Below are 14023 nucleotides of genomic sequence, written 5' to 3'. Positions count from 1 at the left end.
TTTTATTGCACACACGCACTGGAAAAACTGCACTTCCCAAAACGGCCATGTGCATCTGAGCAGAAGTGACTGAAAAATATTTAACATTTTGTAAAGCGCTCTGATACCCTAACGGGTCATGTTCGCGCTATATAAAACTTCAAATAAATAAATAAATAAAATGGAGATTGGGCAGAAATACATTGTATCCCCTGATCAAGGTCCCTGCGATGCCGAAACGCGTAGGGAAGTTGCTCGTATTTGTATTCTTTTTAATGTAATTAAAATGAGCAGATTGGAAACGAATCACCCGTGAGTGTGGCTCATTTGTACCATTATGGTAAAACTTGTGAATATTTAGCGGCCTGGCTCTGCCGCCAACGAGGATCGTACCACCAAGAGCGCCAGTAATACCTGCAAAATTTGGCCAAGGAGAAAGATGGAATCAGTTGGATTAAATTTAAGAAAAATGGCAGACAGCCACCAGTGAGTTAAAGCAAGAGAGCTGGACAGATTACTTGGTTCCCGATCTTATGAGGATTCACCACTGCAGTGGGACAGGTCAAATATTAGTTGGTTGCCATCTGAGTGCATATGAAAAGGAGTGCCTATAAGATGAAGAATAAAAGCTAAGAATACAATTGCATGTCCAAGTTACAAGCAAAGGGAGTATGATTTGGCCCTGGCAGTGCATCACTGCTCAAATGGTTGATCGTACATTGAAAAAGTGGTAGAGAAACATTTTCTATGTTGCCTGAGGGAAAAGAAATAATCGATTTGGCTGTATTGGCCAGGGTTTCAATCAAGATGATATAGTCTATGGCTTTGGTGTCAAAGCTGCTGAAGGATTTATGAGAACTCAGGTCTGACACTACCATCATTCATTAGTCTACGCAGGTCATCCAGTACAGATAAAATCACCAACTATTGTGCTGTGCCCTGGATGAAACCCAACTGGAAAGGTTTAGAGGAGATTGTTTTCACCGGCCCTAGGCCTAGCTGGACATCTGTCCTCTCCTCTGGCTCTCGGTCAAATTCAATACCTTCAAGTGCATAAGTGAAACCTTTTTTTTTTGTTTTTTTTGTTCTCACATTAGTCTTTTATTTATATTCAGATGTTTATTTAACTTGAGTTATTTATTTTAATGACCAGGTGTTTTAATATCAAGTGTTATTTATTTCCTGTTGCAGAATGATCGGATTGCATTCTTTTTCAGTTAAATAGTTTTTATTGAAGTTATAAATGGACAGGATTACAAACATATATTTAGCTACTTAGGAACAAGAGATAACAAAACAAAAAGTAAGCATATAAGCGAAATATAATATATTACATACCAGAAGCCTAAATAGGAATTAAAACCTAACATAACGTTAAAGTAGGGGGATAATATTTTTTAACAAAAAGGGAAAAAGGAAACGGAAAGAAAGGAAAGAAAAGAGTAGAAAGAAAGAAAAGAGAAGGAGAAGAAGAGAGAGGGGAGAAGGAAAGAGAAGAAGATCAAGATAGAAAAAGTAGGTAGAGATTATGATGGTGATGAAAGGAAAGATGTAAAAGGTAGCCAAAGTAGGTCAGATTTAATTTGCAGGTGAATGGAGGATTGAGGAATAGAAGCGATTCTATGTTCATCACATATATAGTTCCACCAATGGAGAAAGGATAATTTAGAATTGTCTTTCCAACAAGTGAGTATAACTTTAAAAGCCACTGCAAGAAATAAATCAAGTAATGGAGAAACTGGAGCAACAAGATTAAACTCTGGCGAAACAGTACCTAAAAATACATTTTGAATACTAAGTTGTACATTATGAGAGAATATCAATGAACATTTTGACCATACATTATTCCAAAAATCATAAACCTTAGGGCAATAAAATAATAGGTGTATTAAAGAACCTTCAGCATTAAGACAAGACCAACAAGAAGGCGTGACAGAATGATTAAATTTATATAACATAAGCGGAGTAATAACAACTCTATTAAAAATAAAAAATAGGGACTGTGTGAGATTTGCAGCTTTAGAAGTCTTGAATAGTTTCTGCCAAAATTTATCCCAGTGTGGTAGCGATAGAGTAACGGAGAGGTCATGTTCCCAATCCAATTCCAACTTACTTTTGACCCGAGTGGAGATAGGAATAGATAAAGATTTATATATAAAGGAGGCACTAGGAATAGTATCAGAAGAAATTTGAAAAAGTGGAGAATCAGAAAGATAGGAAGTAGGAGTTGTTAAGAAAGGAATTTCTGTAGACATCCCTGTAAGATAGGAAGTAAAGTATCATATTGCTTAATACAGGTGTCAGGAAGATGAAAAGATTCTTGCAATTGATGGAAAGCAAGAATCTCATTGTTAGCAAACATTTGATGAACATAAAAAAGGCCCTTTTCTTTCCATTGTTTGTAGTAGAAAGATTTGTGGCGAAATTTAATGAACTTATTAAACCAAAGTGATGACGCCAGAAGGGATTGATAACTAGTCAAATTTTTGAAAAAAAGTGTGCGTAACAAAATATGTGAATGTTTCAAAATAGGGTATTTGGAAATAAAGGTACAGTTAGTCATATGAACAACATCACGTATTGAAAAGTCATTTAACAATGAGCATTCAACATTAACCCAAGACGGTTTAGGTAAGTCCTGATAATCCTTAGATAAAGCAAAAAATTGACGAACTAAAAATGCATTATGGTATAAATTAAAATCAGGGAATCTTACCCCCCCTTCATTTTTAGGACGAATCAATTTAGATAGAGCAATACGTGCATGTTTATTATTCCACAGAAATTTGGTGCATAGTGAATTAATCTGAGAGAAATAATAATTAGGAATTTTAAACGGTAACATAGATAATACAAACAGAATCTGAGGGACAATCATCATTTTAATTGTATCAAGTCTGCCCCACCAAGAGAGAAACCGGGGAGACCAGAGATTTAACAAGTTAGTAATTTTAAGTTTTAAGGCAGAAAAGTTCTGAGCTAATGTGTCACGGATGTTGGGGGCGAACCATGTGCCAAGATATTTTATTTTCTGAGGACACCATGTGAAATTAGACGATTCAAACATATATCTGTAACAAGAAGGATTTAAAGGTAGACACTCAGTTTTAGAGAAGTTCAGTTTGTAACCAGAAACCTTAGCAAATGAAGCAATTTCCTGTAAAAACGGTGGTAGGGAGGATGTAGGGTTAGACATATAAATAAGAACATCATCAGCATATGCAGATAACTTAATGTGGTGAGTTTTAAGATTAAAACCAGTAATTAACGGATTGTTTCTGATACGCTCCAGAAATGGCTCTAAACATAGCAGGAAGAGGAGGGGTGAGAGGGGGCAGCCCTGGCGTGTACCCCTTTGAAGGGAGAAATAAGGGGAAAAGAGACCATTAACAAAAATACAGGCTTTAGGATTGGTGTATAACAACTTAACATAAGAAATAAACTTTGAACCAAAGCCAAACCATCGTAAAGTATGAAGCAAAAACTCCCAATTAACACGGTCAAAGGCTTTTTCAGCATCCAAGGATAAAGCAGCTAATGGGGAGGGGTATTTTTTACTGAGAGCAAGGATATTGGAAAACATTCTGGCATTGTCAGAGGCCAAACGCCCTTTAACAAAGCCAACTTGGTCTGGGTTAATGAGTAAAGGGATAATTTTCTCTAAACGAGAAGCCAATATTTTTGCAAAAATCTTGCAATCACAATTAATTAGTGAAATGGGCCGATAATTCTTACAATCTTTATCAGGTTTGGGGATTACAATGATAAGTGCTTCCAAAAAAGAGCCACAGGCTTGGGAGTTAGAGATAAAGGAATTAAAAAGGTCTAATAATTTGGGCGCCAAAATTGGGGAGAAAGCAGAAAGTAGTTCAATTGAAAAGCCATCAGGGCCAGGCGCTTTTGCTTTCTTCATAGATTTAAGAGCATCAGATAACTCTTGTAGGGAGATGTCGTTTTCAAGGGGTTGGAACAGATCTTGGGGAGTTTTGGGCTGAGGAATATCACTAAAAAAAGAATCAAAGTCGTCCTCCGAAGGCTTGGTAGTTTCGGTATAAAGGAGCTTATAGTATGATTGAAATGTGGCACTAATGTCAGAGTCAGATGAAAGAAGTGTATCATCTGATTCTGAATGAATGGGGCCAATAGCTTTACGTTCTGATTTAATTTTTAGATAATTTGCTAACATTTTTCCGGCTTTGTTTTGGCCTCCGTGGTACTTCGATTTAATCTTGAGGAGGATATTACATGCATCCCTCGTAACAATCTTATTCAGATTACATTTGGCTTTGATTAGGTCATGTAATGAAGAGGGAGATTTGGAAGAGTAATACTTGTGTTCTAATGATTTTATAGCAGTTAAAGTTTCATTATATTTAGTATGCATCAGTTTTTTCTGCTTAGAGGAATAGGCAATAGTGAAAGCTCTGAAAGATGCTTTAAAGGCATCCCAGTTGTTATGTAAGGAGGTGTCTAAAGGGTTATTGAAAGAAAAGAACTCTTTAATAAAAGAGGTCGCTTCTAAAATAAAAGTACGGTCAGATAAAAGGAAATTATTGAAACGCCATCTACCTTGTTTGCACGTAGTAAGAGATAAATCAATATTGGTGGAGACAGGAGCATGGTCAGATATAAAAATGGAACCAATATCAGAAGACTGGAGACAAGGTAACAGCGATTTGGAAACAAGAACATAATCAATACGAGATCTAGTATGGTGTACAGGAGAAAAAAAAGTAAATTCTGAGGTATCAGGGTTACATGTTTTCCAGGTATCGAAGAGAGGGCGAGAAGAAATGGCTGTCTGAAATGATTTGTGGGATTTGTCAGGTTTGAACTTGCAATTAGATTGTCTATCAGTGAACGGGTCCAACCAATTATTAAAGTCACCACCAATCACAATATCAGAATTGGAAATAGACAATAGTTTCAGCTTTATGGATTGCCAGAATTCAATGTCAGGTTTAACAGGCCCATAAATATTTAAAAAAGTCACTTGTCTTTTATTTATGCTAACCTCAGTCAATACCCAACGACCATTCGGATCACACTCAGATGATATAATTTGTGCATTAACAGATTTGTGGAACAGAATAGCAACACCACCATGACGATCAATAGCAGGAGAGAAAACAATCTGATTGACCCATTGATGTTTAAGTTTAAGTGATTATTTATCATTACAGTGGGTTTCCTGTAAAAAAGCAACCTGGGTGTTAAGTTTAGCTAAATGAGACAATACCTTCTGACGTTTGACGGGGTGACCCAAACCACGAACATTCCACGAAACAACATTAACCATACCTCTGGATGCAGGGGAACGTACAGACATAGGACCATAAAACTGTGGGGAAGATGATAAAAAATAAGGAAAGACAATATTCAGTAAGTCGTACAAAAGAACAAATTATAGGATAGACAACAGAACAAGAAGGCCAAAGTAAGAACAAGTAATAATGATGGAAGGAAAAGTAGAGAAGAAGGAGAGAAAAGAGAGATAAAAGGGAAGGCAGAAGAGAGGTAAACAGATCAAGGAAAAACATCCAGATCTGTAGAGAAATGGAAGATCTAAGAACTGGGGACATGGTAACACCAAAGGACGCAGACCATAAAGGACGCAGATGCAGAAAACAGGGAATTAATTAGAGCCTCACAAAAGTAAAGAGAGAATGAAAAACAACATTAGAGAACATGAAAATCGATACGAACACAGAAAGAGGAAATAATCCAGCAATAAGATTGGAATCAAGAACCAGTATCCATGCCGTGAGAGGAGAAGTTATGAATAAACAGCTTGAGTTTATCCGGATCCTCAAAAGAACAGGGATGAAGAATTCCATATTGAATATTGAGTTGACGCAACTGAGGACGAAGTGCAAGGAATTCTTTTCGTCTGGCGTTTGTGGCATTGGAGATATCTTGGGATATAAAAATGTTATGACCAGACCAGTTAAGCCGACGTTTGAGTCTAACAGCCTTCACAACTTGCATGAGTTCGGTGAATTCCAGGAACAACATTATAATACCACGAGGTTTATTATCAGATGGATTAGGACGACCCAACCGGTGCGCTCTTTGTATATTAAGAGGAGTGGACGAAGCCTGAAGGTCTAGAAGTTCTGGAAGGAGTTTCTGTAGAAATTATATTAAGTCAGACCCTTCGACATTTTCCGGCAGGCCAAAAAGGCGTAGATTATTTCTACGATTTCGATTTTCAAGATCCTCGGTGTGGATTTTTAGTTTAAGGATTTCTTGTTCAAGGAGAGGAATCTTCGTTGAAATGTCTTGCATATCGCTGACTCGTTGCTCAAGATCCAGAACCTTACTTTCCATGACCATCCATCTTTCCTCTATTTGTTTAAGTTTGTCGTTGGTCGCGGACATGAAGGGCTGGAGACCTCTGACCTCATCTAAGATGGAGTCCAGGATTGGATTTGGTGATGATACAATTGGCGAAGGCGGATCATTTTTGTGTCTTTTCGGTTTTGTGCCAGAAACCGATGCTCTGGTCGCATGAGGATCGCTAGCCATCATCAGAAACAACAAAAAAGTCAAATAGTGAAGGAAACTCAAAGCAGCAAAAATTTGACGGCACCGCAATGTAGAAAAATAGGTACGCCACTCAAAACAGGTGCACTGCAACAACCTAGAAAGAGATGACTGAATATGGACGTAAACTTAGGTTAGTACAAGGCAGAGGCGCCCCAAGGCCAATTCTCCGATGAACAGATCAATAAAAATCAATGGGTCCAAGCCTTGAGTGAAAACAGCCCAGCAGTATCAGATAAAAAAGCACCAAGCAAGAGCAGTAAAGGTTTGAAGAAACCAGAAATAATAGTGGCACCTCATATACAGCAGAACCTGCGAGGTCAAGCAATATAAGTTGAGACAGGAGGCGGGTCAGGGTATTTGCAGAACCAGGCAGCGGTGAAAAACGGTTGGTAACAGCGCTAATAGTGCCAGTGGTGGGTTACAAACATCACAAAAACATGTTGGAGGCAATAGAGCCTCAATTCAAAAGTCACCAATCGAAGACGAAATCATGAGAAGGAGATGCGAGCGCCGCGGAAAAACGCAACAAAATGGCGGCCGCTCGCATCTCTGAGGGAGAAAAACTGCCGTCATGAAGAAATATCGTGAACGGTGAGGAAATCCGAAGGTGAGGCGGTCAAAAGACTCACCGCGATGCCAGCATTGCGCGGCAGGTCCTCTCAGCAGTGAAACTGCAAAATTGAAGATGCAAGGAGGTTCCGAGTCCCGCGGTGAAGCGGAGCTCAAGCGGGATCCGCCATGACGCTTCGGCGCTCAAGCCACGCCCCCAAGTGAAACCTTTTTAAATTTATTTTTCATGTGTTTTAAGCCATGAGAGGAAATATGGCCTTCTCTATCTAAGAACCAAATTTAATATCTACACCCCTTCTCATCTGTTAAGATCAAAAGACTGATACCTGCTATGCGTCCACACAGTGTCCACAGTTGCTGAAAAGCTTTGGAATGACCTTCTGAAGTTTCTTTACAAAAGACTAGAGCTGTGTTGCTTTAGGAAAGCCCTGAAAATGTGGCTATACAGGAATTACCATCCGCCCGTTGTCAGTAGTGTTACTCTTTCAGCGCAGGACACCTTCGCTCTGTAAATAGTATAACAACACATTTGCTTTCAAGTGCCTTCAAATACGTGTGCTCAGGAAGTCCACAGTACAAAAATCCCGTGTTTAATTCAATAAACTGTAATGTATGAGAAGAATTTATTTCACATATGGGGTACACCCGATAATTGTCTTGCCTCTTAATTCACTAATAGCATTGGCATCAGAGCAGTGTGGCAGGAATGATTATAAGTTCATATTTAAAATTTCTCACTTTTAAGGAGACCTGTGCGTGGTAATACAAAGAGTTAAAACCGAGCCTGTTGATCTTTGACCCACAACAACGGCAGAAGCTGCACCTTGTTTTAAAGGTGCAGCACAACAAACACAACCTACTCGTGTCTTTCACCTGTTTCCCAGCTGTCTAAAATCAGAATTTTTCTGTCAGTAATACAGCAGAGCCCTCTAGAGGCGAGGTCCCGCTGTGCAAAAGGATAATATAATGCCACAAGTGTATTTGACTTGTGTTCCACATTCTAATTCCCTCACAATAGTAAGGCAGATTTGTAAAGCAGACGATATAGCTGTAATAGCAGAGCACAGACGATATAACCATAATAGTTGGGGCCCTAGGCCCACATACAGCATGAAAATTGACACACACACTGCTTTACTGAAACTGGGCCAGGGCATGTGCGCCCGGACCCTTTTATAAGCAGGGTCACTTGACCAGTGATACCTGTGATGGATGGGTGTGGGGTGAGTGTCGGAGCCAGCCCTCAAGTGGCTGGTGGAAACACATTATTATAGAAACACTAAACCGTGACTAGCTGGTCACTGCATCCCTCCCAAACTTTACTTGAAAATAGATAGCGAGTCCAACCTGTGGGAGAGAACAAACAACAAAACAAGAACACCACTGAGTCTATTCAGGCAGTCTGTAGGACAGGATGAGCGGACATGTGCAGCTGGGAGTACCTGGCTTCATGGTACACATTCGTAGTTTAGCCAGGGGACTCTAGGTACGAAATGCAGTGTGGAGAGAGTCACCTGCCCTTGGGGCTACAGTCTACCTTGGCACTGTTGCTCTGTCCCGCCTGGTCTCACAGTGTTGCTGTCTGTTTACACAGATCAACTTGAGGGTGCATCAGGAGCTGTGTTGAAGTCCGCTGCAGAGGTATCTTTGAAGACACCCTGTCTCCATGGATGGCCAATCTGCAAAGACGAAGGATGACAGTGTGGTGGTTGAAAGTCTTCCTCGACGGCCGCGGTGCTACCCGGTACTCGCTGGTGATGAGCTTCAGACTTCCCTCTTGTTCCAAGACTCCTCTCTCAAAGGAATTTCCTTCAACAGAACCACCTCCAAGTTGCTAGTGCAGCCGCAAAGGGCGGTTGTCTCAGGATCTGTTTACTCCAGCCATCAGGACTCAGGTGCATGTGCCTTCATCAGCTAGTCTGTGGGTGACCAGTGTCCATTTGTGACCTCCGTGCTTCCTGGTGCTTGTCGTGGAGCTGCTGCAGTACGCATCTATCATGTCGGGATTCCATTCTCACTAGAATTTGCTGAGGTTCTTGTCCCTGGATTGCCACAGGCCTGTGTGGATTGTTCAGAGCCTCTTATATACCCCTGACCGAGGTCACTGAGTAAGTCTGAACAGGACCACAACCAAGTCTCTCATGCAACCCCAGAGGTTGATGGTACAAATGGTCTAGTATGCTCTCTTCAGCAGGTTTCAGGTTCACAAAGTATAACAGAAGATTTCTGGGTCGCCAGCCTCTCGCAATGCCAGGGACGCCTTGTTACTCTCCAGGTGTTTCTCAGACGTAGTGCTCCTCACTGGATGTGCGGTGCTCCTTAGGTGACATAAGTGGTGCTCTTGATAACAATGACAATTACTGTGTCAGTCACACTCTTTTCTCTCCTCTTCTTTCATGTTTTTCTTTGCGATGAAGTACTGTGGCCTCTTGCCACTCTCTTCTCCTCCTTTTTCATCTTCTTTACGACGTGGCAATGTAACATCTTGCCACGCTCTTCACCTTGATTCTTCCACAACGTGGCATTGTTCCATTCTGTTTTTCTCCTCATTTCTCTTCCTCTTCATGACGTGGCCTTATGCCATCTTGTCATGCTCTTCTTCCTTTTGACCAGGCCTCTTAATGTGTGCACTTCACATGGACATCCCTGGTCACGTCCAACCCCAAGGACTGATACTCTTCTCCTCTGTCTTCTGACCAGGCCTCTCGCTGTGACCTTCTTTTCACAGAGACCTCCCTGGTCGAGTCCTGTACTCTCTGTAGAACCTGACTCTTCTCCTTGTGGACCTCTCACAGGCCTTCTTTCTCCTCATGAACCTTTCACAAGTCCTGTCCCTTCCTTCAGGAATCTTGTTGGTACTCCACTCCCTGGCTGGAGGGGTCACCCTCTTCCTTTAGCTGTTCTTCACTTGAGGATGCACTGCTTGTGCCTCTGGGCTATGCCATGGCGGCACTTGGTCCTGCCCAAGTACCTGCATGCTTGTCATGGTCGGTCACTCCATGTGACACGTTTGGTGGGCCAACGGTGGACATTCTGTACTGCGTGGGGCCGACCGGTGCAGCCTCTTCCTTTCCCTTCTTCTGTCCTTTCTCTTAGGGCTCTCTCACTTCCTGGTCTGGGACACAGTTTCTCTCTATGGGTGGCTTCTTCTCTCTGGCCAATGCACCTTGAGCTTTCTCTTGCTGCCTGTGGCTAAAAGACTTGTGCCACTCTGCTCCTTGGCCTCTTTCATTCTCTTGGGTACAGTATTGCAAAGGCTCTGTGCCCTTTGAGATAGTAGTGCCTGCTGTCTCCTTCCATTCCTGCTCTTCTGTTAGGGTGGCATCAGACAGCCACAGTGGGGTGCCCTTAGCCCACGATGCTTCGCACCTTCAGTGGTGGCCGATATCCGCTTCGGGGCGCGCAATGCTCACTTCCGCCTTTCTAAGGTAATTTTAGGACTCATCGTTCTCCTTATTTTTCCACTGCAACTGAGGGCCATGGCAGCCTTCTCAGCACTCGGGCCGTTACTCTGTACAAGGTTTGCTTTAAAATGGATGCAGTAGCCACCTGCAGCTATGTGGTACTACAACACAATCCAGTGGTCCAGGCAGCTTTTTTTCCTCATCCGATCGTACAGCACCCACTTGCTGCGATGGGAGGCTACCCTCCCTACTGCAGGCAATGGATCCAGGTGAGAAGGGCCCTGTGGGCTCTTTGAAGCATCATGCCACAGGGCGGCTCGTCGTTTCCTTCCATGAGCAATCCCCTTTGGGGCTACCTAGCACAATTCACTGTCAGATGCGTTGCACATGGGACACCACCAGCTGGTGTTCCAGCCACCTCTCTGGCTGCGGTGCTCTTGGCAGAATTCCCCGATGCCGCTGACACCGGCCTTACTCAACTTGCAGGTGCAGGGGCTTAACGTCACACAAAGTGGGCCTGTCGCTTTCCTTAATATTCGCCTTGTCGGAGTCCTCTACTCTGTCTCCGTGGTGTTGTGTGGCAAACTGCCACCAGGGGCGCTGCAAGCATCTCAGGTGGTCGCGGCAGGTTGCAAAATGCTGCGGGCCTCGTGGTGCATTGGTAATACCAGTTCAGGGGCAGCAGGGATTGTACACCGTGTCTCCCTCTTCAGAGCAGGACACTGAGCTCTGGGCCTCGCGCTCCTCTCCAGAAGCTCCACTCACTCAGCCTACCTCACTACGATGAAGGGTAGTTCACTCATAGGCATTTCTACAGCCTCTCCTCTGCACTCTTTCGGTAGGGGCCAGAAGTGTCTCCAAGCGCTTCGCAACTCGCAGGTTCGCTATCACCCTCACCATGGCAGGTACCCTCACCACAGGCAGGGCTGTTCTCACCTCCTCCTATGGTGGATCCCTCCCTGCAGGGCCGGTCAGTACTGTGGGTGAAGGGGCATCAGCCTTGCGATCATCATCGTCCTCTCTTATCAGGCGGCAGAGTGCTGGCAGGGGTGCCTTAGGCACTGTCTACCTTTGCCCCCACACCGAACTTCAAGGGATCTGCACACCCAAATGTGGGTCAGACACACTCGTCGCCATTGTAATAGTTAGGGCCTTATGTCCATATGCAGCAGCAATAACTGGCACAGACACTGCATTACTGGAACTGGCCCAGGGCACGTGCGCCTGGACACTTTTATTATCAGGGTCACCGACCGGTGACGCCTATGATGGAGGGGTGTGGGGTGAGTGTTGAATCCAGCCCTCAAGGAGTGGCCGCTGGAAACACATTATGATAGAAACATTAGACCGTGACTAGCCGGTCACTGCGCTAAGTTATATATTAGTGCTCAGTTTAAAAGAGAAATGTCAGTTACCAGTAAAATTCAGTGTTGAGAGAAAACTGATAAATATGCATTTGACCTCCAGAAGACAATGATTCCTTGGACATGCATTATCTGACGCACTGTAGGAGTCTTTGTTGGGCTTCCTGCAATTTTTAATTTCAAATGGTTTTACCACAACCTTATTCCTTCACAGTTCCTTCTTTTCATGAGTGTAACTGCTCACTATAATTTTTAAAATATGCTTCTAAATATTAAAACATTTCAAAATTCAGAACAGATGTGCCTGCTATTTTTTTAGGAAGACGAAACCTTAACTATTTTATTTAGCTACTTATCTATCTATCTATCTATCTATCTATCTATCTATCTATCTATCTATCTATCTATCTATCTATCTATCTATCTATCTATCTATCTATCTATCTATCTATCTATCTATCTATCTATCTATCTATCTATCTATCTATCTATCTATTCATTTATTACTTTTAGCGTTTTACAAGAGGCCGACTATCCTCTTGTAAACACAGGTCTAGCCTGTGTCCACCCAGGCACAGCAAAGGGTGAGAGAGTCAGTTTCAGAAACACAGGTAAAACAAGCATTTGCAATGCAATTGGTCTCACATTTGAGAGAGTTTAAACTATTGGCATTGTAAATGACCATGCCTTTTATTGATCTGTTTTGATAATTAACACATAAATAAAAGGCACTGTCATTTGCAATGCCAATAGCTCAAACTCTTGTAAATGCAAGACCTATTGCATTTCAAAGAAGCTGCCACCAGCGTCCCGGGCTGCTTGCAAAGTGAAAGTGCGAATGGCGCGCTGAATGTTGCAGAAAAGAATGGCGTGCCTGGAGTAGGAGAAACTCATTAAAGAAAATAGTGATCACAGATTGAATAAGATACCTTGTAACAACCGAAGTAAAAAGGCCATACATCATGGGAGGTTACAAATGAAGACAAGGTGGTACTAAGGAGGGACTAACAAGCCTATTAACGAATCTGAAGCAAGCAGTTACAAAGGACAGTGACACAAACCAGTGAAAAATATGAGCAGAGAGTGGGCGAGGCTTCAAGTCCATACTCGAGTACAGCATGCCTCGCAGAGCAGCGCATGTGCTGCCCACAGGGGCGTAATACAGTCCCCCGCAGCCCCCGCGGTGCGGGGGCCCCCCGAGCTGCAGGGGGCCCTTCATGCTGTGTCTGAGTTTTTAACCCAACCCACTTCCTAGAGTTAGTCTTGACGTTTCTTCTTTGCTACCACAGGAGATTCACGCGCCTAAAGGCGATAACGTGGTTATCGAACTGCAGCACAATAGCCCTGGTACCCCTGGGGCACCCATGGTCAGTGGCAGGATAGACACAGGATGCCAACCACTGACCCCGGTCGCGTGCGAGATTTAGCTTTGCCAAACTTTGGTTTTCAGTTTCGTATCTACTGAAGCGTGTTTTCGTTGTCTTATTGTGGTATTTTCAATTCCTCTGATTGTGTTCAGACTTAGTGAATTTATTCCAAAACAGCTTTGTTGCCCACTTCTATGAAGATTCTAAAATATGGAGCTCATTGAAACCAATGATGCAGGAAATCAAACACAAGAAATCCGGCAGAGCACTGCTCTGCAGTACACAGTGCTTATTTACCACACATTTGACTTGTTTCCTTTATCGATGACAAATAAGAGTAAATACGCCAGTGCACTTTTTTGGTGCGGCAGGCGAAGTGTGATCATCTCACTTTTTTATCCACAGAAATGTCATGACATCACCAGTAACCAGACACTCGTGGTCCCACCGAGAGGCAGAGACAGATCGGGGGTGAAGCCTTGGAGAGGAAAAAAAAGATGGGAAAGTCTGAGAGGGGAGAGGAGGTGATGGTGAAAGAGACAGACTGGAGAGGGTGATCAGACCACAGAAGGCAGGTAAGAGAGGTCCCGAAGAGCATGAAGAAGTTGATTGACGTAGAACGAGAAGGGAAAGAGAGGCGAGGTGAGAGAAGTGGAGAGGAGACAGCAACGCAAAGAGAGATAGGGAGCGGCCGCCCATTACAGAAGTCACTGTAATTGTATTTATATAGCGCTTACTACCCCTGAGGTGGCGCCGGAGAAGGAAATTGGGGGAGAGAGAATAAAAATAG

At 43.0% G+C, this 14023-nt stretch overlaps 1 protein-coding gene across 2 annotated transcripts in view; it reads left to right on the top strand.

The window, feature by feature from the left end:
* The window catches only part of LAD1 (ladinin 1), a 118234-nt gene that overhangs the window by 72368 nt on the left and 31843 nt on the right, over nucleotides 1–14023 (top strand). The window contains exon 2 of one of the 2 annotated variants that reach the window (XM_085643764.1): nucleotides 13639–13808. The exons of the other annotated variant lie outside the window; for it this stretch is intronic. The gene's annotated coding sequence lies outside the window, so the exon portion shown is untranslated. The remainder of the gene's footprint in view (nucleotides 1–13638; nucleotides 13809–14023) is intronic. 2 annotated transcript variants of the gene reach the window in all.

This window comes from Triturus cristatus, chromosome 1_1, assembly GCF_964204655.1.
Source record: "Triturus cristatus chromosome 1_1, aTriCri1.1, whole genome shotgun sequence".
Lineage (NCBI taxonomy): Eukaryota > Metazoa > Chordata > Amphibia > Caudata > Salamandridae > Triturus > Triturus cristatus.
This window is presented reverse-complemented; position numbering and strand designations above follow the sequence as displayed.